The 25,686-nt window shown below is 34.2% G+C and overlaps 1 long non-coding RNA gene across 3 annotated transcripts in view; it reads left to right on the top strand.

The window, feature by feature from the left end:
* LOC121020900 (uncharacterized) overlaps window positions 1-25,686 on the top strand; it is a 394,994-nt gene that overhangs the window by 93,596 nt on the left and 275,712 nt on the right. The gene's annotated exons all lie outside the window — the stretch shown is intronic.

The raw sequence follows: 25,686 nt of genomic DNA, 5'->3' as shown, positions 1-25,686 counted from the left end.
ATTCGTATTGAATTGACTCATTTTTCATTTTGAAATTATTTTTTTTGCTCTTTTAATCAACATGTTCAGATAAATTGTATTTAGTATACTTTTTGATATGGTGAAGTTTAAATATGCCATCCTGCTATTTTTTTTCTATTTATTATATCAGATATTTGTTTCTTTTTTCCTCTTTCTAAGTCTTTTAGAATGATTGAGTTTCTTTTATAATTAAGTTTTATCTTCACTTTTGGCTTATTAGCTACAACTCTTTGCCTGTTCTTTTTCAGTTGTTGCTCTAGGATTTATAATATAAATCTTTAAATTTTTATAGTCTATCTTCAAACAGTATTATACAACTTCATATATATATAGCATAAGAAATTTCCAACAGGTTACTTCAATTTTCCCTCCCCTTTCTAGAGTGCTATTTTTATCATGTATTTTATTTCCATGTACTTTAAAATCCACGATACTTTTTATTACTTTTGCATTAAGTAGTTACTTGTGTTTTAAAGAGATTAAACCATGAGAAAAATGGCTTTTGTATTTACTTATATATGTTATCATTTCTGGCACACTTCTATCCTTTGTGTAGATTGAAAGTTACCAACTGTTATAATCTTCTTTCACTTGAAGAAATTACTTGACATTTCTTATAGTGCAGATCTGCAGGTGGTGAACCCTTAGCTTTCTGATGCCTAAAAAATGGTTTATTTTACCTTTTATTTATAAAGGTATTTGCTGGGTATAGAATTCTAGGTTGGCATTTTTCTTCCTAATACTTTTTTTATGGATTGTGTTATTTATGAGAAGTATGCTGTCATTTTTAATTTTCTTATTCTGTACATAATGTGTCTTCTGTGGCTCCTTTTGAATTTAGCGTCTATTACTACTTTACATCAATTTGATCGTGATGTTCTCTGGGGTGTGTGTGTGTGTGTGTGTGTGTGTGTGTGTGTGTGTGTGTTTTATTTTTTTGTTATGTTTGTTACTCACTGAGCTTCTTAGATATGTGGGTTAATTGGGAAAAATATTAGCCATTATTGTTAGGTGCTAACAGTCTTTTGTTTGTTATTGTTGTCATTTTCTAAATATTTCCCATTTGTTTTGATTTTGTCCTTGATGTAAGAGTTCTTTAGGAGAAAACTAAGTTTCAAAGCAACTTGAATTTATTGTCCTATTGTTTTTTGACTTAGATATCTTCAAGCAAAGTTAAATCTTAGCCCTTGCAAATAAAATCAGAATATAGTTGCCACACACACACACGCGCACACACACACACACACATCCCAAAAAATTAAAATAAAAACATTCTTAGATAAATCTTTGATCATGAATTTAGGATGCCTGTCCCTGTGCCTCTTGGTGTTTTGCAGTAGAATAGCTAGTACTGGGTATGTTTAAGGAGAATGAGAAGGTCTGAGTATTTCCCCATAATCTTTTTCTACCCCATCTTGTTCTTCTCTGTCTCCTATTTCTCTGTCTCCTTTTTCCTTCCTGTAACCTTATTATTCTTTTCTACTGTTCTCTTTGGCTTAAGTTATTGTTCCTTTAGAAACAAAAATTCAGATGGGAGAAATACTTTTAAAACAACTATCACTCATTCTTACTTATGAGAATCTAGGTAAAGTATGTGCGTTTAAAGGTTGAAATGTGGTACTAGTGGTGACTGGAGAATTTGTTGGTAGCACATGAGGAGAAAAATTACGTCTATGTTTGCCTAGCATTATGTGTCTTGATCCAAGTTCAAAACTGGTGTACTTTAGCAAATAACATAGCACTTGACACAGTCTGTGTTTAATAAATGTCTGTTGAATGAAAAAATACATCTCTTAACTCTAGGATTTTTCTTCCATTTCTGGTATATTCAGCCACTCCATTCATTCTGTCTCATGAATCTTTCCTAAAGATTTTTTTTGGTTCAGGTCCTACCTTTGGAATATTCCTTTGATTGCCATTCTGAAGTTTTTCAAGATAGCATGTGCCTAAATTCCATGATTCTCTAATATTTTTACATTGTTCATTCAACTAATTCTAATTCTAACTTGTCTCCTACATCCGCCACCTTTTTTTTTCATTATTAAAGAGATGCATAGAAGGAAAAGTGAAGTTGAACATTTAGTTGATTTGTTTTTTATATTTTTTGTTTTGTTTTGGTTTTGGTTTTATTTTATTATTTTATGTATGTATGTATGTATGTATTTGCTCTTAAGTCCATGTCTTTAGGAGCATCTATTAAGGATCTGCTCTCATGTGATTGTGGATGAGGGCCATTTCCAAGAGTGCTAAAAGAGTATCTTGATCTTCTAGGAGTTTACAGTATGATGGTTGATCAGATATTTGGAATAGAAAGTTCTTTCTTCATCTTTCTCTTCAGTAGTTTGGATAGAAACAAAACAAAGAAATGTTCCCCATAGTTAGAAGAAAGCATAATCCAAGTCACCTTGTGAAAAGACCTCATGACATTTTTCAAATCACAGATAGTTTTGGCTGTCTTGTTTTTCTTATAAAAATATAATAATATCACTGAGAGGCTGCTGAGCATGAGTCATACTTATCTGGATTGTTCTATTCATATATTCCCCTCAAGGGGTAGAATAGGATAATCTTTCTGTAGATATATACTTATACCTGTATTAGTTGGGATTTCCCAGAGAAACAGAGCCAGTAGGATGTGTGTGTGTGTGTGTGTGTGTGTGTGTGTGTGTGTGTGTGTGCATATGTCAATTTATTAAAGAAATTGGCTTGCATGATTATACACACTGGCAAATCCAGAATCTGTTGGTTGAGTGGAAGGCTGTAGATCCAGAATAGCTGAAGCTGCAATTCCAATCTGAGAGACAATGCTATAGAATTCTCTCTTGCTCAGGAGAGGACAGTCTTTATGTTCCATTCAGGCCTTCAATGGACTGGATAAGGTGCACACACATTATGGAGGGCAATCTGCTTTAAGCAAAGTCCACCAATTTCAATGTTAATTTCATCCAAAAACACCCTCACAGAAATGTTCAGAATAATATTTGCCCAAATATCTGGGTACTCCATGACCCAGTTGATTCGACACATGAAATTAACCATCACAGTGCCCAAGGAAGCTTCAGGATAATTTTCTTCCCCAGGTTCACATGTAGATGACAAATCAAATATGAAATGAATTACTGATTTTGCAAAGGATGTCCTGGTATAGGCTATCCTTCTGGGGGATTACCAAGAATAAGAAATTCCTAAACAGAGAAAACTTGTGAGTAAAGTATGCCTCATGAAAAAGTCACAGTGCTTAGAATATCCCAAAAGTGCTATAATTTCCTGTAACTTGCATCCTCAGAGGTAAAATAAAAAGAAGCTATGTCAGCAGGAAAACTAGATAATTTATACTAGCAAGAAAAATTCCTTTATCCTAAGGTTTGTGGTAGCTCACCACACAGATATCTCTTGTCTAGGTAACTGCTGAACCTAGCTCTACAATTCATTTTACAAAGTATTGAAAAATGTTACAGACCAAATAGTTTCAATAGTTTAGGTGAAAACAGTTCTTATAAAGACAAAATTATCTGGATAATCACTCAATTCCTCCACTTTGTTTTGCTAATGTGTTTATCAGTATTTTACCAAAGCAAATTCAACTAAGGACAAAGAAGCAAACAAGCAATTCTTTTCACACATTTTTAAGAGGTTATTGTTGTTCAGGTAGAAAAAGACTGTAAAAATTCTCCAGTAATGTATTTTCAATTAAGATGAATACTTAGAACAGCAAAGTACAGTGTTTTTATCATTCAAAATGCCTTACTCTTTTAAAGTATATTTTGTCCTTTCTTTTTATTTCTGCTTATAAAATTCACAATTTTACATGAATAATGATGACTGTTCCCTGGGTCTTTCACTAAAATACCAAAAGCCAGGGCTCTTGGCTGCCTGGATACTATTTAGTATATACATAACTTTGCAAATATGGCTTTTAAAGGTTTTCATTGACTAGTGTCATAAAAATAAACCTGGTACCAGAGACTCTTTTTCAAAAATTTTCTCTTGAACACTAAAAACACCTTATCCAATGAGTCTTTCAAGCTAATTCCTTTTATATTTGTCCTTCGCCTAGAAGAGTTCCTGTACTTTAGATTATAGGGCCAGTGTAGTCCCTAAGGCAAATCTCTGATCTATCAATGTCTGCCCTTAAAAACCTCAGGACATACAAATCAAACTTCATGTCGTCATTATAGCATTAGTCCTTGACTTCTCATTTTCCAGCCCACTGTTTTGTTTTGTTTTGTGCTCAGCCTCTTGGCTAGGGCACGGGAAATCTTTGGCCTTTTTGAGATAACTTTGTATTTGTATTTTATCACAACTTTTTAGACCTCTAAAGAGCAAGACATCCTTATAGAACTTTTTAAATGAAGTTAACAATTTAGCTTTATCACAGTACATCTATCTTTTCACTAAACATAAATCCACTAGTAACTCAAATAAACCTATGACATAATAGGATGATATCTTGCCTAATGATTACACAAGAAAGAAGTACAGAGATAAATGTTAACCAGTGAGGCAACCCTAAGGGGGATGGATGAAAGGGTCCCTGAGGGATGCAGGAACCATCTGTTAGCATCACCATTTCCACCTGAATTACAGCTAATAACCCAAATGGATGTTTTCTGTTGTGTGTTCTCCAATGAAGGAATCAGCAGAAATCTACTAGTTGTATTTATGTTTAGATATTTAGCTCCAGAAAACAGCCCAGAGAGTTAAGGCCATAGTAAATATGCTCCTTAGATGTGAAATAAAGAATGCCAGGTTGGAAATAAAATAAAAATACTATGGATCAGAATTGGCCACTGTGCCAGCCTGGAAATTAAGAGGAGAAGGAGGCTTTGAATCTTCTTTAATTGAGATAGCAGACTTCCCTGGATATTATTAAGGGATTGGAATAATGTTGTGTTGTTTGTTTTGTTTTTAATTTCTTTACTATGAAGCTATGCATCATTTTGACCACTATGGTAGTGAGGATTATGCTAGGCAATGTTACGGTAATAAAAAACTTTACATTCTTGGTGGTTTAATATACACAGGTGTATGTCTCATTTATGAAAAGTGTGATGCATGTTGGGATGCTGTCCTTCATCTGAAAACTTCACCGTCTGGAGCACATGCCCGCCCTCTAAGGCTGCTATGATTGAGGAAGAAAGAGCTGGAGCTTTTATGGGTAGAGGTATCTATCACTTTCTCCTGTGCATTGGCCAGATATTAGCCATATGTTCCAATTAACTGCAAGGGAGGCTGGCAAATGTAAGGACTATATTTTTGGTCTATTGTATGGACTGTTTGGTAAGGATGAAATGTCTCGGTACAACACAGATTAGAATCAGATAGTAGGATAATGTTGTGCTTAGTTTATTTGGGTACAAGGGAAGCTAATTCATTAATATTAACTAATGTTTGCTTGTTTACTCATATTTGTTCTTTGACTAGTTACTTATGGCACAAGGTAATCATAATAATAGCTAAGACTTACTGAGGACTTACGAAATTCCAGGTACCATTGTAAGCACTATACCTTTTTGATCTTATTTAACCCTTATCTACACCCTTATAGGTAGGCGTTAGGACTATTACTTCTATTATACAGGTGAGGAAACTGTAGCAAGAAATGTTAAATGATTTGTCTAAAGTTACACGTTGAATAAGTGGGAGAGCCAGTTCTGAACCCAGAAAGTCTTACTCCAGACGGAGGTTAGGTATTTTGCATTTTTCATTTTAAGGTGAAGGATGATCTGAAGTCGGCAAAAAGGCAAATCAGCCCAGGCCAATGGGTATATTCTCACTAAAAGCTTGTATTTCCTCAATTAGCAGGCTCTCCTGAAAACAGTAACAAATCAGTGGAAATGCTAGTGTGGGTGGTGACTAGATAAGGAATGGAAAATTTACCATTAACTGCCATCTCTCCGAATGAGAGTGTGAATTCAGTGAGAAACACAAAAATATTCTTTATTAGAATAAACTATTTCCTATTTCCTTTCATACTTTATTCCTCTATGCTTTGTACCTTAAATTCCTACTGATGTCTCCAGAGAATAGAAAATTCAGAATTGCAAATTGTATCTTGGCACTTTCTTGAATTTATTCTTCAATAGAACAGACTGAAAAGTAAAATTAAAAACGTCTCCCCTTTGTCTTCTGCATTTCACTGCTTCTTAACTTTTCTTTTTCTTTCTTTCATTTTTCTTCCTTTCTCTCTCTTCCTTCCTTCCTTCCTTCCTTCCTTCCTTCCTTCCTTCCTTCCTCCCTCTCTCTCTCTCTCTCTCTTCTTTTCTTTTCTTTTCTTTTCTTTCTTTCCTTTCTTTCTTTCTTTCGCTCTCTTTCTCTTTCTTTCTTTCTTTCTTTCTTTCTTTCTTTCTTTCTTCTCTCTCTTCATTTCTGCAAACACTCTCTGTTTTCTAGCTGCTTGCCATATTTTGATCTATTTTAATAGTCCAGTCTTGGTTACATATAGTTTCTAACTTTTTAAGTCAAATGTTTTGTGTTTTTTTTAACCAGTAAATTTCACATAACAAGTTTCTATGGTTATGCTCCTTTCTTCAAAGGAAATAGAAAATGGAATTAAGGGTACTATTATCTGTTAAGAATTCTTTCTTTTACAAGCAGCGGAGTTCCATCATTGCATTACTTTGACTTAAACACTTTCTAAAACATTGTATTTTCTCTCAACATACCATAGGAAAGTCTGCTCAGTAGAATAATAGTGATGCAGATTTTCTATGAAAATGAGAATTTCTGCTTTTCTTTGGACCATTTAAGTCTATGCTTTGATTTGAGGCATGTTTCACTTGTAATACTTTGTCCAATCTATAATGTTTACATTTATTCCTTAGTATCTTACTACATCATGTTTAAATGTAAACAGTTGAGATTTGTTTCCCTCCATTGGAATTCCTAAATAACAGTTCTACATATTACAATTTTAAAGATGTGTCATGGCAGCTGCAAATAACTTTTAAAAAGAAACTTTGTGCAGCAAACTATCATATTTCATCTACACTCTGGCAAATGGTTCTTGCTTTTTGGCCTCAATTCAGCCTTCATTTTGCAAACCAACTTCCTGCAGCATGAGAATATACATTTTCCTGGGCCAAATATTCCAAAGTGGACACCAATTTGAGACTCTTAGCATTTTCTAGTTTTCCAGCTTTTGGACATATGAGCATTGAAAATGCCAGATTTCTGCTATTCATGCCAAACATTTAGGCTTTGGAGGCTGAAAAGTCAAGAGTCTCAATTTTAGCATATAATGCCAGAAGCAAGCTATCCTTTTGAAACAATTACTCCCTGGCAGTGGGTCAGCCCACAGCACCACCTTTCCAAGCAATCTCTATGTCATCTGCTCAACACCCCTAGAAGAGTCAGTTACTTCTAGCTCTAGAAGGGAAATTGGGTAATACGAAGGGGGATATGGAGGCTAATGAACATGTGCAGTATGGATATTTGATGAAAGAGAAGCTAGCTTTTTTATTTTTAAATTTTTTTTCTGATTTTTCTTTTTCAGCTAATGTGTGATTTCCTTTCTCTACTTCTCCATCCCCCAAAGATGGAGAAGTTACTCCTCTATTCTGCCATGCTTCTTATTCTAAGTGCTTTAAAAATATAACCATACAATGGCATAGAGAGTGACAGGTTTTGGGGGACAGTTTCAGACAGGGTAATCAGAAAGGGTGTCAATGATATCTGGAGTGAGACCTGGATTACAAAAACGAAGAAGTTGTGAAAAGTTATGGGAGAGAAACATTCTTAGCAGTGGGATTGGCTCATTCAAAGGCCTTAACAAAGGACTTAGTTTGGTATGTTTATGGAACAGAATGAAGGCCAGTGTGGTAGAGATTATTTGGCTCACCCAGGAAGCAATCCTTTTCTACCCTGCCTCTCCCCAGTATTAGGGCTTGAAAGTTAGATAAGAGGTTTCCCAATATCTCTTATTGTCAGAGTTGCTCATTAACCTACCTGGAAGCCAGGAGACTTACAGAGAAGTCTGTCTCTTATGTAATGAGACATAAGGGGAAATTTGGGGGAAGCTTTTACTTTCCTAATAAAAAGACAGATGCAGCTTCTCTCCATTCCCCCTTCTTCCTGACTAGAATGCAGATGTGAGGAATAGCATGACAGCAACCACATTATAACTGTGAGGCAAGAAGCATACTCTCACCTCTCCTGCTGTCATGCATGTGCACGTGTATGCACGTGGCTCTCTAAATAAATAAATAAATAAATAAATAAATAAATAAATAAAAAGACTACTCTTAAATGTTTTGCCTGAGAAGTTTGGAACACAATGGTGCCATTCACTAAGATAGAGGAAAAGGGAAGAGTGTTCGAACAAGGATTTTTTGGGGGGTAGGTGTGGGAGAAGGTGGCAAGGGGAATAAAAAGTTATGTTTGACATATTAACTTTGAGATACTTAGTGGACAGAAGAGTAGACATGAGTTGAGGGGAGTGCTTATAGGTAGTTATATGTAGTTGGGAATCTGTAATTCCTTTATTTGTAACAGAAAATCAGAAAAGTTATTTCTAAATATTTTTATGCTGATTATAAATTTCAATAAATTCCTTAATAATACTCAAAAGGAAATGTGGTTTAAATTTTCCCAGCTTTTCCTAAACTTTTCACACTCCTCTTTTTTCATAGCAAGTTTTAGGTAATTAAGTAAGTAGTTAATGAACTGATCAATCTTCCTCTCACAGCCTGTGTAGCCCAGAGGGTAGTACAAAATAGTTTCTCAGTAATTTGTGTTACATGGAAAAGCAAATCAGATGTGGACAGAAAGGGAAAAGGATGAACTTAAAGGGATTCTAGGCTTCTGCCTTTGATCACTCAGTGAGTGTTTGTAACAGTATAAGAGAAATGCAGGGTGCAATATATGTGTCAGAGGGAAAAACACATTAGGTTTGGGGATATATGGGGTTTCAAATGCTCATAAGACATTCAGATGGAGATGTCCAGCTGGAAGTTAGAGATATGGCACTTGTAATAGAGAAACAGATTTGGGAGTGATGAACCTATTTGTCGATAACTTGGTCCATGGGAAAAGACAATGTGCAGAGTGAGGAGAAAAGTAAGACAAATGGTACACCAGGTATGTGCCAGTCTCTGAGCTTTTTCACCGGCTCTTTCCTCTGCCTGGAATGATCTCTCTCCAGATAGCCCATGATCTCACTCTCACCCCTTCAGGTGTTTGTGCAAATGTCCTCTTTCCTTTGAGATCTTCCTCCTATTTATACCTTGTCTGCTCTCAGGCTTTCCCCTATCCTTCTGCTTTATTTTTTCTCTATAATACTTAAAACCATCAAATATCTTATGTATTTTAATATCTTTTTTTGTTTTGCTTATCTGTTAACCTCCATTAGAAGTTAATATTCCATGAAAGCAGGATTTTGTTTCTTCCTGCTTTGTTTATTGCTATAAACTCAGTGCCTATGATAGTGTTAGGCATACAGACAGGGTTCAGTGTACATTTACTGTGTTAATGAAGAGCCTGGAAAATACCAAACAAGAAGGGGCTATTCAGATTAGGCAAAGGTCAAAGCAGAAACTGAAAAGGTGTGATGAGAAAAAAAGATAAAGCATCAAGAGGAACTAATACCGTGGAGGAGTAAGGAGGAAAGAGCTTCAAGATGAAAACAGTGGTCAAAGCTATCAAGAACATCTTGGAGATACAATAGTCTCCTTTTATCCACAGTGGATATGTTCCAAGACTCCCAGTGGGTCCCTGTAACCTAACAGTAGCGAACCCTATGTATACTACGTTTTTTCCCTTATACATGCCTAGCTGTTATAAAGTTTAATTTATAAATTAGGCACAGTAAGAGATTAACAACAATTATAGTAAAATAGAACAATTATAACAATCTATTATAATAAAAGCTATGTGAGTGTGTTATCTCTCTTTTTCTCAAAATATCTTATAGTACTATACTTACCCTTCTTTTGTGATGATGTGAGATGATAAAATGCCTATGTGATGAGATGAAGTGAGGTGAGTGACACAGGCATTGTGACATAGGGTTAGACTACTATTGACCTTTTGATGTTAAGTTAGAAGGAGAAGCCTCTGTTTCCGGTCCGTGGTTGACCATAGGTAACTGACCATGGAAAGCAAAGACAGGGATTGGGCTGAGGGGTGGGGGTGGGAGTAGGGGGAAGGACTACTGTACTAAGAAAGATAAGAACTGAAATTTCAACTGGATAAAAGCAACAACATTTTAATTTGAATGGGAAAAAAGTCCCAGGGCAACACGCATACAGACTTCTTAGGCGTGTAAGAATTTCTTTGGAAACCTAGTTCTCACAATGAAGCAGGAAGTAAGAGAAAGCTACAAGAGCATCTGTTCTCATGAGATTTTCAGACTTGAATCACAAACTAAAGGAAGTTTGGATAGTTCGGATAAAGTTCAGATACTTATCTGAACTTTGGGGGTGGTTATTTAAACCAAACCAAATATAATATACTACAGTTCATCTCCTAAAAACTAAAAACTTATTTGAGAGCATTGTCCACAGTGGTATTCACACCAAGCATTTAGTTAACAAACCTTTCATATCTGCTCTATATGATAAAGTTGAAATGGAGAATATATGTAGATTTTCTGCTATCATTATATTTGTTAGAGGTGACAGTAAATAAACTATGTTAATCTGTGTTTGTCTGATGTTCAATAAACCAACATATTTATGTGGAATATGTGAAATTTGAAAATAAAGTCAAAGACATTAAAAGAGCATTGAGAACAACTTTAAATCTCTCCCAAGTACAGATCAATGAGTGTTTTGATTATAATGCAAAACAATAGTTCATTGATTTTTATGTACTTAAAAGACATTTGTTTCTGACCTACATCAAAAAGCAAGGCCAACAAAATGTAGTATAAATTAAATGTTGGGTTATATTTCAGTTTGATACAAAAGAGCAGAATAATTCTCTTCCATTTATATAATGTTTTGCTGAACTTGCTATATACTTTAAAGCAATCAACAGATAATGCACACTCTGGGAAGGAACCCAATGGGAAGTGGGCTTAAATACATGGTATAAATCAGAATTGGTTGAATTTTACTACATTTTTGGCTTGGCTAACACCTTAAACCAGTTTTCAAATATCTAGGCTCAGTAAAATTTGAAATACATATTGTATAGCTTAATCCTCTCCTCCTCTTAAAACTGATGTGCATTTAATAGGATTTCAAATCTGTAAATCCTTATGCTTTTATAGGTAACTCATCATATACCTCATAAAAAACTATGTAATGTCCAGAAAGTCAGCAGGTCCAATTATCTTAAAAACCAGCTTTTATAAGGGACACCCAGGACAGAAACCTGAAGCTCTAAATTTATGAAATATTCAAACCTAAATTGATTACTAAGGCATTAGGCTCTAAGAAACGCTCTCTTCCATGTTGAATTGAATGACATTACAAAAGGAAGGAACCTCTGGCAGAAATCCAAGCTGAGAAAAGATGTCCTTTAAAACAGGGTTGCTCTCTTTTCTTCACCAGTTTCTAGGAAGCTTTTTATCTTGGTTCTCAAAAGCCTGGCATCCCAGAAAATTTTCTTACAGACAAATTAAGTAATTAGGATTACAGGCAATGGCATTATTCTGTTCTAATGGAAGAGCAGAGCCTTTAGTAGTTAGTTTGTTCCTGAGAGGTCAGGGACGGGCTAATGCTCCACTTCCTCACTGCTCTAGTTAACATTCCATTTCAAAGGATCTTAGGGAAAAAGGGCTAATAGGAAAGGTTAAGGGAAAGCATGGAAAAGAAGATTGCAGAGAGAAGACTGTGTAAATCAGCTAGGAAAAGAAAACAAAGCCGTGAATTCTAATTAGTGACGTGTTTCTAGGATTCTTTTTTTAAAATACTTATTAGGAAGTGAGGGTTTAAAAAGTGTGGGAGCTTTAGAGACTCAGTAAAGGGATTTAGAACATTATAAATAATTAATTTGTAACCTTTTGTATTAAGGTCTTAAAATATCTTTGAGTGATGACAAGAAGATTGCTATTAAACCTATGCTCTGAGTAGTTATACAGCTGTATTTAATCAAGATGTGGTGCTGTGATTTTACTGAGCACATATCTGAGGATTTGGGATTGGGAGAAAGTCGCTAATGTAAATGGAGAAAAGAACATAGCTGAATATTTCTCCTAAATATTCTAAGCTTGATATTTCTCCTAAAGTATTGAAAATACTCTGATAGCTTTGTTTCATGAAGATAGCACTGCAATAATCAATCATCGTTAGTTGTTATCAATAATGTTTATGAGAGATATATAAATGTAATTATCATATCCTCCTGACTCTTCCTTTAAATAACTCTAATCTATTTAATTGTTCTTTCCGGAAGTGCTTTGTCACATACAATGTGAAACATCCTTGAGAAATCTACAAAGGACAAAGGAAACTAAATAGGAAGAATAAAGAGGACGAAAAGAATATAGTGGAGAAGAGATTGGTCTGAGGTTATGAGGAGCCAAAAGATATTGAGAATAAGGAATGATGGGAAATTAGGTGTTCTACAAAATTTAAGGAGACCAATGAAAACAAAAAACAAAAACTAGTTGCTCGATATTTGTATTTTCAATATGAGCATGGACTCAGGCCATTTTTCAATTCAGTTCTGAGAAATTCTTGAATAATGTATTATCTTTTAATTGTGGTAATTATTGACTATTGAGTATATATTTTATTTTTTTAAATTTGTATCTTTGTGTTTAAAAAGGAAAAACATTTTTATCAGTTATACATTCATACAGTGTAAACGATCAAATAGTTCTTCCAGGTTTATTAAAAAAAACAAAAAACATGGGGCGCCTGGGTGGCGCAGTCGGTTAAGCGTCCGACTTCAGCCAGGTCACGATCTCGCGGTCCGTGAGTTCGAGCCCCGTGTCAGGCTCTGGGCTGATGGCTCAGAGCCTGGAGCGTGTTTCCGATTCTGTGTCTCCCTCTCTCTCTGCCCCTCCCCCGTTCATGCTCTGTCTCTCTCTGTCCCAAAAATAAATAAAAAAAACGTTGAAAAAAAAACAAAAAACAAAAAACAAAAAAATGGTCGTCCAAATTCACCCTCCTTGCCCCATTTTTCTTTTTCCAGAAATAAACTTTCACATCTTTTATTTATTTATTTAAAAAAAAATTTTTTTTTCAACGTTTGTTTATTTTTGGGACAGAGAGAGACAGAGCATGAACAGGGGAGGGGCAGAGAGAGAGGGAGACACAGAATCGGAAGCAGGCTCCAGGCTCTGGGCCATCAGCCCAGAGCCCGACGCGGGGCTCGAACTCATGGACCGCGAGATTGTGACCTGGCTGAAGTCGGACGCTTAACCGACTGCGCCACCCAGGCGCCCCATCACATCTTTTAGATAATCTTTTTGTCATGTAATGCTATATGTCATACATATATATTTTTTTCATTTTAAATTATTTAATCATTACCTATGGTGATCCCAAAAAAAAAAAAAAAATTAAAAATCAAGAGGGTGGATTTGGGTGACTGCTCCTTATCAAGTTTTGCTACAATAATGCTGCATAACAAAGAACTCTCAAACTGTAATTGATATGGAATCAAGTGTTTATTTCTCAGTCATCCATCTATAAGTGGTTCAGGCAGTCCTTCCTCAGGAGGTGAGGATTAGATTCAGATCTGTCCATGGGTCATTCTAGGATCATTGGCCATTCAAGGAATGCTCTTCTTGAGAGAAAATACCCATGAGAGGCTAAGACACACCACACAGGCACGTAGCTAGCCTCTGCTCATGTTGTTTCTGCATGAACTTCATTGGCCAAAACAAACACAAGGCTAACACCTTAAACCAAGTCCACAATGATGTCCCCTGGAAGATCAGTATTATGAGTATTTACTGAGTACTAATATGATCTACTGCTGAAGACCTTGCTGATGTATCACACACTGACCTTACCACACACTCTTCCAATCTTCCCATCCTTCTGTTATCATTAGGCTTATATGATAATTTTGGTCAGATACAAATATTGTTAACATTTAAAAACATATAGGCAATAAATACATAACTAAATAAATAAAGTTAACATTTTTAGGACTGTGCAAATGTGTTTCATGGCTGCACCATTTAATACACTTTGAGTACTCTCTGTTAAATTTGCTTTTTCTATAATTAAAAATTAACTTATTTTTTCATTTGCTTATTCTTCTAGGTATTTTTAAATGACTACATCATCTTTTACTAATTGCATATGTCTTTTTGCAATGCATTTGGAGAAGTCAGTTATTCTACCAACACAATCTTCCTGAAGAAACTAGAATTTTCTTATCTGCTCCAATATGGACTAGTTGTCCTCTATCTTTCCTGGTATTCCTTCTTGGTTTACTTTCTCATTTTAGTAAATAACATTCTTTGGTAAATTCCTGAGAAAAGTGACAGGGGAAAAATATTTTTGAAACCCTACTTGTTTTAAAAATATCTCTGTTTTACCGTCACACTTTATTTTTAGCTAAAGTAGGTCTAGAATTATAGGTTAGACATTATTTTCCTTCAGAGTTTTGGAAACCTCATTCAATTATCTCTAGTTTTTAATGTTGATGAAAAATAGAAAAAAAGCCAGATTCCCAATATTTTAAGAATTACTATATTATCCATCTGCAACACAGAACTTCATAAGATCTACTCTTTGCTCCCAATGTAATGAAAAATGATGATAACATGTCAAAGTGTGGGATTTTTATGATTTAAAATCCCTCTTCTTCAGTTCTGGGAAATTTTCTGGAATCATATCTTTGACAATGAGGTTACTAACAAATTTTCTCTATTTGTTTTCTCTGTATGGTATACTCTGGTCTGGTCTTTTTTTTTTTTTTTTTTTTTTTAATTTTCCCATCTGTCTTTTTTGCTCCAATTTTCTGTGAATATTGCTAACTATATCTTCACTCTGTTTTACTGAGTTTTTATTTTCTAATTTGATATCAATTTTTACTTTTTGAAAGGTTTTAAAATTTTGTTCTCTGGCAATTTCTATTTATACTAGTAGCTTTGATTTTTCTATGGATGCAATATATTTATCCTTATCTCCTTGATAATATTAATGGATATTTATATTTGGATTCTTCATTTTTAAAATTGAAATATAATTTATATACCATAAAAGCAACCTTTAAAAATGTACAATTTCATGGTTTTTAGGGAATTCACAAGCTTGGTAAATAACACTAATTCCTGAAGATTTTCCTAACCTTCAGAGGAAACCCTGTGCTTGTTGGCAGTCACTTTCCATTTCCCTTTCCTTTAGCTGCTAACAGTTAATCTCCTTTCTATCTTTATGGATTTACCTATTCTGGACATTTCATATCAATGGAGTCATACAATATGGGGTCTTTTGTACTTAGCTATTTTCTTTAGCATAATATTTTCAAAGTCCATCTAACTTGTAGCATATAATAACAGCACTACATTCTTTTTTATGGCTGAATAATATTTCATCATATGGATGTATCAATTTTGTGTATCCATTCATTGGTTGAAGGGACAGTTGGGTTGTTTCTGCATTTTGGCTATTATAAATAATGCTGCTATGAACATTTGTATTAAGTTTTATAGTAACATATGTTTTCAATTCTCTTAGGTATATACATGGAGTAGAATTGCTGGGTTAGGTTATAAGTCAACATTTAAATTTTTGAAGAACTGTCAAACTTTTCTCCAAAGAGACTATACCATTTTACATTTTTAGCAGCAATACATGAGGGCTCCAATTTCTTCACATTCTCACCAACATTTATTATCTTCCATTAAAAGAATTAAAGGCATCTGAGCATGTGTGAAGTGGCATCTCATTGTGGTTTTGATTTGTATTTCCCTGATGAATAATGATATTGAGCATTTTTCCATGTCCTTCTTTGCCATTTTAAAATCTTTTTTTAAAGAAACATCTACCCAGGTTCTTTGCATGTTTTTAAACTGGCTTCTTTTTCTTTTCTTTTTTTTTTATTTTTAGTATTGAGTTATTTAGAAATTTTTATTTTTTTTTATTATTTTTTTTTAATTTTTTTTTTCAACATTTATTTATTTTTGCGACAGAGAGAGACAGAGCATGAACGGGGGAGGGGCAGAGAGAGAGGGAGACACAGAATCAGAAACAGGCTCCAGGCTCTGAGCCATCAGCCCAGAGCCTGACACGGGGCTCGAACTCCCGGACCGCGAGATCGTGACCTGGCTGAAGTCGGACGCTTAACCGACTGCGCCACCCAGGCGCCCCTAGAAATTTTTAAATATATTCTGGATGTAACCCTGGTTAGACACATGATTTGCAAATATCTTCTTTCATTCTTTGGGTTATTTTCTTTTGTGATAATGTGCTTTGAAGCACACAAGTTTGGGAATTTTAGTTCAATTTATTTTCTTTTTTTAGCTGTACCTTTGAATCATATTCATGAAATAATTGCAAAATCCGATATCATAAAGATTTTCTCCATTGTTTTCTTCTAAGAGTTTTATAGTTTTAGCTATTAAACTTAAGATTGATCTATCTTGAGTTATTATTTGTGTATGGCATGAAGTATAGGTCCAAATTCATTGTTTTGCATGTGGATATCCAGTATTCCTAACACCATTTGTTAAAACAAAACAAAACAAAAAACTATTTTTGCTCATTTAAAGGTCTTAACATTGAAAGTTGTAGTTGTATGTGTTCGTTTCTGGACTTTCAATTCTATCCCATTGCTCTGTAAGTCTATCCTTATGCCAGTACCGCATTGTCTTAATTATTGTAGTTTTGTAATAGGTTTTGTATGAGTACAGGAAGTATGAGTACTCCAACATTGTTCTTTTCAAGATTGTTTTGGCTATATTGGGACTCTTATAGTTCCATATGAATTAGGATTAGCTTGTCCATTTATTAAAATAATTCAGTTAGAATTTTAATAGAGATTGTGCTGAATCTATAGATCAATTTGGTGATATCACCATCTTAATGACATCATGCTTTCCTATTGTGAATATGGAATGGCCTACTATTTATTTAGGTCTTCCTTAATTTCTTTCTGTAAGATATTTTGATTTTTAAAGCATAGATTTTACAAATAAAATTATTTTTAAGTATTCCTCTTTTTGATGCTATTTTTAAATTTTATTATAGATACTCTTTATTTGGTTGAGAAAGTTCCCATTTTTTCTTAGTTTCTTAAGTGTTTTAAATCATTAAACAATGTTACATTTTGTCATTTTTCAGTATTCAATGAGATAATCATGTGTTTTTTCCCTTTTATTCTCAATATGGTGCATTACATTGATTAATTTTATATATTGAAACACTTTTGCATTCCTGGGATAAATCTCACAAACTCATGACTTATAATCCTTGATATATATTCATAGATTTATCCATTTCATCTAAATTTTCTAATTTGTTGACCTATAATAATTTAGAATACTTCCTCATACTTCTTTTATTTTTGTGAGGTTAAGAGCAATGTCCCTTCTTTCATTCTGGCGTTAATAATTTGAATTCTTCTCTCCTTTTTTTTTGCTTGGTCATTCTGGCTAAAGTCTTGTCTATTTGTTGATCTTTTCAAAGAACCAACATTTGGTTTCATTGATTTTTCTCTGTTGTTTCCTTATTCTCTATTTTGCTCATTCAAACTGTAATATCTATTATTTTTTTCCTTCTGATTGCTTTGGGTTTAATTTGCTCTTCTTTCTCTAGTTTCCTATATGAAAGTTTAAATTATTGATTTGAAGTCTTTACTGTTTTTAATGTAGATGTTTACAACTGTAAATTTCCTTCTGGATAGTGTTTTCATTTCATCCCCAAAATTATGCTGTGTGTTTGTTCCTATTTGTCAAAGTATTCTCTATTTTCCATTGTGATTTCTTCTTTGACCTATTGGTTACTTAGAAGTGTGTTATTTAATTTCCACATTTTTGAATTTGTCATTTCCTTCTGTTATTTATCTCTAAGTTCATTCTCTTGTGGTGAGAGAGTGTGATTTGTATGTTTTCAATTATTTGAATTTGTTAATACTGATTTAGTAGCCTATCCTAGAAAATGTTCCATGTGTATTTGAGAATATGTATGTTGCTATTGTTTGTTGGAGTGTTCTATAGATGTCTGGTATGTCTAGTCGGTTTACAGTGTCAGCCACGTCTCCTATATCCTTATGGTCATCAGTCTAATTGTTTATCTATTATTGAAAGTGGGCAATTGAAGTCACCAGCTACTATTGTTGAATTGTTTCTTTCTCCTTTCAATTCTATTAGCATATGCTTCATGTATCTTGGGGCTTTGTTGTTAGGTTTGTAACTATTTTACCCTCTTGATGAATCAAAAGTAAGTCTTAAAATTGGGTAGTGTCAGTCCTGACTTTGTTCTTCTCCTTCAGTATGGTGTTGGTTATTCTGCGGTAATTTGCTTCTCCAAATAAATTTAGAATCAGTTTGTCAATAAAAACAAAGTAACTTGCTGGTATTAGGAGTGGGATTGAATTAAATTTATAGATTCAGTTTGATAAGAACTGATATTTTGATGATATGGAGGCTTCTTATCCATGAACATGGACTCATATGACATTTGGAAGTGAGTTATAATCATTAAAATTGAAAAAGAGAGAGGCGCCTGGGTGGCTCAGTCGGTTAAGCGTTTGACTTCGGCTCAGGTCATGATCTCGCGGTCTGTGAGTTCCAGCCCTGCGTCAGGCTCTGTGCTAACAGCTCAGAGCCTGGAGCCTGTTTCAGATTCTGTGTCTCCCTCTCTCTCTGACCCTCCCCCATTCATGCTCTGTCTCTCCCTGTCTCAAAAACGTTAAAAAAAAATTGAAAAAGAGGGAGAGAGAAATTTCTTTTTGTTGGTGCAGCATTTAAGAATCTCAGAGGTTGCAAGTCTATTCTAACAAGTAAAAAGATGAAAAGTCTGAAAAATCAGCAACTCTACTTACATCTCTCAGAGAAGTGAGATCGCAGGACAAACCACTGCCCCCAAATTAGAGAGACAGAGAAGCAAATATACAACTTACCTGAACAGAAACCCACAAGCAGAAAACTGAACTGGAACCAATATTGAGGTAGGAAAACCTGAACTATAATTGATGAATTTCTGAAAGCTCTGTGTGTACAATCTGAGAGCTAAAAACTGCAAGGAAGCCTAGTTAAAAGGGATCCCCCAACTGTACTTCTGGGAGTTCAACCAAGTTGTCACAATAAATATCAGAGAACCCCCCCCCAATACTGCAGGTAGAGAGAGGGGGAAAGTAACCATTTTGAAATATGCCAGAGCATTCCCTTCATTTTAGCAGGGCCTGTGCTCAAGAGAAATTATTCTACCAGAGCCTAATCTACTAGGGGAAGGGAAATACCCAACTCTAGTCTGTTCTATTCTTCCAGATAGAAGAAGGGAAATACTCAGGTTTTATTTCATCTAGTGTTCCACATAGAAGAAGGGAGATATCCATTTCTGATCCCCCTGCCACTCTGTGCCACCAAATAATGGGGGAGACTGAGAAGCACTGGTAAAGTTCATAGTCCAGAGGCATAGGCTTATCAAAACTGACTTAATCATAGCACTACAGAATACTTTCCGTTTCAGCATAACTTGCTACCACCAACTGGGTGGCTCAGTTGGTAAGTGTCCAAATTCAGTTCAGGTCATGATCTTGAAGTTCATGAGTTTGAGCCCCACATTGGGCTCTGTGCTGAAAGCTCAGAGCCTAGAGCCTGGATTCTGTGTCTCCTTCTATTTCTGCCCCTCCCCTGCTCGTGCTCTGTCTCTCAAAATATGAATAAACATTAAAAAAATTTTAAAAAAGAAAAGAAAAAAGTAAGAAGACTAAAAAATGGAACAATAGATTCAAGAACAGTGACACAATTCCAAAATGTGTCATATATACAGAATAGGAATATCAGTAGGAGAAGGAAGAGAAAAAAAGAAGAGAAGAGATATTTGAAGCAATAATGAGAATTTCCTCTGGTTAATGTTAGTCACAAGACCATAGACATGGGAAGCTCAGAGAAACCAAAGCATAATTAATTCCAAAAAATCCAATACCTAGGCATATCATATTCAAAACAGAGAAATCAAAGGTTAGGGAAAAAATCTTGTAAGATGCCAGAGGAAAAAAAAACCCACATTACCACATGACTTCTTATAAACCATGCAAACAAGAAGAGAGTATAGTGAACAATTTTTTTTTAATTTATTTATTTACTTTTAGAGAGACAGAGACAGCACAAGTGGGAGAGGGGTGGAGAGAGGAAAGAGAGAGAATCCCAAGCTGCTAATGCAGAGCCCAATTTGGGGCTAGAACCCACGAACCTGCAAGACCATGACCCAAGCTGAAACCAAGCGTTGGATGCTTAATCAACTCAGCCACCCAGGTGCACTAGTACAGTGAACTATTTAAAGTGTTGAGGAAAAAAACCCCACCAACCCAGAATTCTATACCCTATAAAATTATCTTTCAGAAAAGAAGAAATAAAGACTTACTTAAAACATTGAGAGAATTTTTTCCATTAGACTTGCTTTGCAAGAAAATTTAAAAGAATTTGCTCAGAGAGGAAGAGAATTATAAACGTCAGAAACTCATATGTACATAAACAAAGAACATTAGAAAAGGTAATAAGCACAAGTAAATAAAATCTTTGTTTTTTAAATTCTTAATGGATCGATAAGTTCTTTATTCTTAATTTTTCTAAAAGATAAAGGTGTATTCAAATGATAATAGCAAGAATGCATTTAATTATGTATGCTTCTGTGTTATAAGTTTGTGCTTTTATGTCATATGCATTATTATAGTTCATGTAGAAGTGAAATGAATGGAAGCAATGATATAAGTATTGGTAGAGGGAATTGGGAATATTGTGTTATTATAAGATACTTGTACTATTGATGAGATGATGTTACTTGAAAGACTTGAGTTAGTTGTAAATGTAAATTGCAAATTCTAAGGCAATCACTAAGTATAGTTAAAAAAAAGGTATAACTGATCTTCTAAGAAGGGAAAGAAAATAGAATCAGATAAAAAGCTCAATGAAAATCAAAAAAGACAGAGAAAGAAATAAGGACAAAAGTGGGGAGAAAGAACAATGGACAGAAAACTAACAAATATGGTAGATATTAATCCGATTATATCAATAATCAGTTTAAATGTCAATGGTTGAAATACACTAATTAAAAAAACATTGTCAGAGTGGATCAAAAAACAAGGCTCACTTAAATGTTGTTTATCTGAAACCCACTTGAAATGTAAAAACAAATATAGATTAATATTAATGAGATGATGATGGCTCAGTCAGGTAAGCGTCTGACTTCAGTTCAGGTCATGATCTCACAGTCTGTGAGTTTGAGCCCCACGTCAGGCTTTGTGCTGACAGCTTGGAGCCTGGAGCCTGCTTCAGATTCTGTGTCTCCCTCTCTCTCTCTCTGCCCCTCCCCTGCTCAGGCTCTGTCTCTCTCTGTCTCAAAAATAAACATTAAAAAAAATTTTTAGTATTAATGAAATGATGAAAGGTATACCATACTAAGATTAGTCAGAGTAAAGATGAAGTAGCTATGTTAACTTCAGACAGAACAGGCTTCAGATTGAGGAAAAGTAACAACGATAAAGAGGAGCATTACATAGTGAAAAAGGGAACAAGTCTCCAAGAAGATATAAAAACAGCCTTTCATATGTACACTTCTAACAGCAGAGTCAGAATACAGGAAGCAAAACTTCATAGAAATGCAAAGTGAAATATATGAATCCACTCTCATAGTTGTAGACTTCAACATCACTCTCCTGGAAAGGGGCAGATCTGGCAGGCAGAAAATCAGGAAGGACATAGTTAAAGTCAGTAGTACCATCAATCAATTGGCTGTAATGGACATCTGTACACTACTTCACTCAACAACAGCAGAATTACACATTCATTTCAAGCTCACATGGAACATTCTCCAACGTAGACCACATTCTAGACCATAAAACACACCTTAACAAATTCAAAAGAGGTGAAATCATACCAAGTGTGTTCTCAGACTACAGTAGAGAATAACAAACAACTTGAAGATTAACCAACATACTTCTAAATAATGCATGGTTAATTATAAGAATTATAAGAAGAAAATACAATATAAATTGAAAAATGTTTGAACTAAATGAAAATAAAAATACAACTTATCAACATTTATGGGATGAAGTGAAAGCAGTGCTTAAAAGGAAATTTATAGCATTGAGCACATATATTGGAAAAGAAGACCTATTGAACACCAATAATTTAAACTTCTATCTTAGGAAACTAGAAAAAGAAGGGCAAATTAAATGCAAAATATGAACAAGAAAAGAAATAATAAAAAATATATCTGAAATCAATAAATTTGGAAAAAAGAAATCAATAGAGAGAGTCAACAAGACAATGTGTAATTCTTTGAAAAGATGAATAAAATTTATAAGCCTCTAGTCAAGATAATTATGAAAAAAAGAGAGAAGACACAAAATACTAATATCAGAAATAAAAGGAACATTATTATAGATCTCATGAATATTAAATGGATAATAATGGAAGACTATGAATAATTCTATGTCCAAAAATTGATAATCTAGATCAAATGAACCAATTCCTGAAAAGACACAATCTGACAAAACTCATACAAGAAAGAAAGAACTATCTGAATAAGCCCATATCTATTATAGAAATTGAATAAAAAATTAATAACCTTCCAAAGTAGAAAGCACAGGCCCAGATGGGTTCACTTGTGATTTCTGTGAAACTTTTAAGACATTATACCAGTTCTCTACAATAGCTTCCAGAATAAAAAGCAGAAAGAGCATTTCCTAACTAATTTATGAGACCAGCATCACTCTGAAAGAAGATCAAATAAACACATCACAAGAAAAGGAAACCACAGAGTAATATATCTCATGAACAGGATACAAAACTCTTCAACAAAACATTAGCAAATCAAATTAAACAATACATACAATGAATTATACATTATGAACAAGTGAAATTTATTGTAGATATATATAAGACTGTTTCAGAATTCTAAAATTAATTAATATAATCCTCCATATCATCAGGCTAGAGAAGAAACTAATGATATAATATCAATATTATAATACACAAAATCTTATAAATAAGTGAAGAAAAAATACTTGGTGATATTCAACTCCTATTCATGACAAAAAATAAATAAATAGAAAAAAAAAAAAGCTAGCAGCAAACCAGGAATAGAAAGGAGCTTTCTCAATTTGATAAAGAATACCTACAAAAACAAACAAACAAACAAACAAGCTCTGTGGCTAATATCATTCTTAATGGTGAGAAACTTGAAATTTTCTCACTAAGATTATGGGGAAGGCAAGGTTGTTGTATCTAACACTTCTTGTCAACATTGAACTGGAAGTTCTAGTTCATGCAGTCAGACAAGAAATGGAAATAAAAGATATGCAGTTTGGAAATGGAGATATGAAACTTTCTTTCTTTTTTTTTTTTACAAACGACATGATTTTCTATATACAAAATCTGAAAGGTGTAACAACAACAACAAAACACTCCTTGAACTAATAGGAAGTTATAACAAAGTTGCAGGATACAAGATTCATGTACAAAAGTCAATCATTTCCCCATATATCAACCATGAACAAATGGAAATTGTACCTTGCAAATAGACTTTTGAGTCTCCTTTACTTCACAAAGCCAAATTCTCAGTCACCACTTCCAACATATAGACCTGGAGTCCATAATGTATGTGGCTTCACCTAAACTCACCAACATTTCTAGTCCATGAAGATGTTTATCTTTCCTTTGAGCCACCCTATGTTTTTTTCCTCCCATTTTTTTTCTTTCTTATGAGCTATTGCTTTGTATTTGAGGTGAAGGAAGTGAGTCAAAGCATGAATTCAATACACCATCTTTACAAGACATCCTTTGACGTGCTATTTAACAGATTATTTTCATACTTTTCATATGCCTAGCTCGTCATGCTCTTCCACATGTTTTGATGCTTCTTAATGCTTTGAACATGTCAAGGTCTTTCTTACTTTAAAGTCATAATAAACAATTTCTTCTACCTAAGACAGTCTTGTTCAAGCTCTTCACATGGCTGACATTCATCTTCCAGGTCACCTCACCAGAGAAGAAATCCCTGTTTAGTCAACATATGTGGGTCTTCCTCCCTTTCCCCATGATTTATTTATTTATTTATTTATTTATTTATTTGACCTCAGGATCCTTTTGGGTTCCCTCAGAGAATTAATTAAGATTAATAATTAATTATTTATTGGTTTATTGCCTGGTTGTATGACTTTTCCCCCTATCAGAAGGAAAGCTTCTATACAGGACATGTCTATGGAGGTCGTGTAGTTCAGCCACTGTCGGGCATTTGTTGAATGAATATACAACAATTGCCTCTTTTATGAATGAGGCATAGCAGTGCTAAGTAGGAGTTGACTTTACATACATAAAATTTGTAAGAGTCTAGATTGTTAAGATATCCTCTTTTTTTCTCCTCATAAGTATAATGGGTGGACTAAACTCTAAATCAGTAGAGTACATCATTAGGATGTGGTAAAGAGATTGACATTTTTAGGTTACGAATCAGGCACAGTTATTGAAAAATTATTTAGAATTATCATAAGGAAACAAGTCTTTGCATCCAAAGATAATCCCTTGAGTTATTTATGCTGCAGTTCTCTGTGTTTGCTTTAGGTTTTCAAAAACACTTTTATTTTCTCAACTCAAAGACTGTAAAATTTGAGAACTGGTGATGGAAAATTAGTGTAAGATTTACTTGAGCTCAGAAGCAAAATTTTAGATACTTGTTCAAGACTTATCTTATTCACTGAAGCATAACACCTTGACATGATTAAAAGCCTCCAGTGACTAATTCCCACATGAATTTTGTAAGTCATTCTTTTACTTCAGAAATATTTTGGAACTTCTTAAAGGTGTAGACTTGGACCAAACAAAATGAATAATTACTTAGAGCTGGAGTTTCTAAGAGCTTCAGTAGAAATGAGTTAGATTTTCAGGGTCAGATAAATGAATACTTGAGTATTCAATAGCATCTTTTTCTGTTGACAAATGCAATTGATGGAAAATATGCTTGTACATAATGTGCTCTATTTTCTTACCAAAATATGTGAATTATAAATGGAATTCTATGGTTTGGAACAAACATGAACTTGAATTAGGAAATTTAATTAAATATGGAGCAGTGGAGAAAGTGTGTTGGGGGGGCAGTGGTAAAGGGAACCAAAGCTCTTACACTCTTATAGTGTGTTCATTGTTTACAAAAACCTGCCAAATTTTGAATCCCTGTATACCATGGGATAAAGCACAATATGAAAATTCAGCTTCTGTCTTAGTCATCTATTCATATACACTATATTAGCTAGGGACGTTAAAGAAATATTTTAGTAACACCGCAAGAATTGCAGCCAACAATCTTTTCCGGGTTATGTGCAAAGTAAACAGTGACTAGGAAGGAAACTTACTCAGTTAGAGAACTTTAAATTTTTATAACTATAACTTTTGGTATAGGGGGAGGAAATGAAATTAAGTTGCTAGGCTGTTAATGAAGGCTTTATTTAGGTATAGTATCTTTTCACGAAAAGCATATGTTGCATATCCTTTAGGATGGTAAGATCTCAGAAAAATTAATAAGGACCATTCTAATTTGGACAAAAACAGTAAGAGAGCTATTTGTGAATTGGAAAATGGAATATTTGCCAACC

The sequence above is a fragment of the Herpailurus yagouaroundi genome, unplaced genomic scaffold (genome assembly GCF_014898765.1).
Source record: "Herpailurus yagouaroundi ecotype Mexico unplaced genomic scaffold, PumYag 253, whole genome shotgun sequence".
Classification (NCBI taxonomy): domain Eukaryota; kingdom Metazoa; phylum Chordata; class Mammalia; order Carnivora; family Felidae; genus Herpailurus; species Herpailurus yagouaroundi.
The sequence above is the reverse complement of the archived record's forward strand: the minus strand, read 5'-3'. Positions and strand labels throughout refer to the sequence as shown.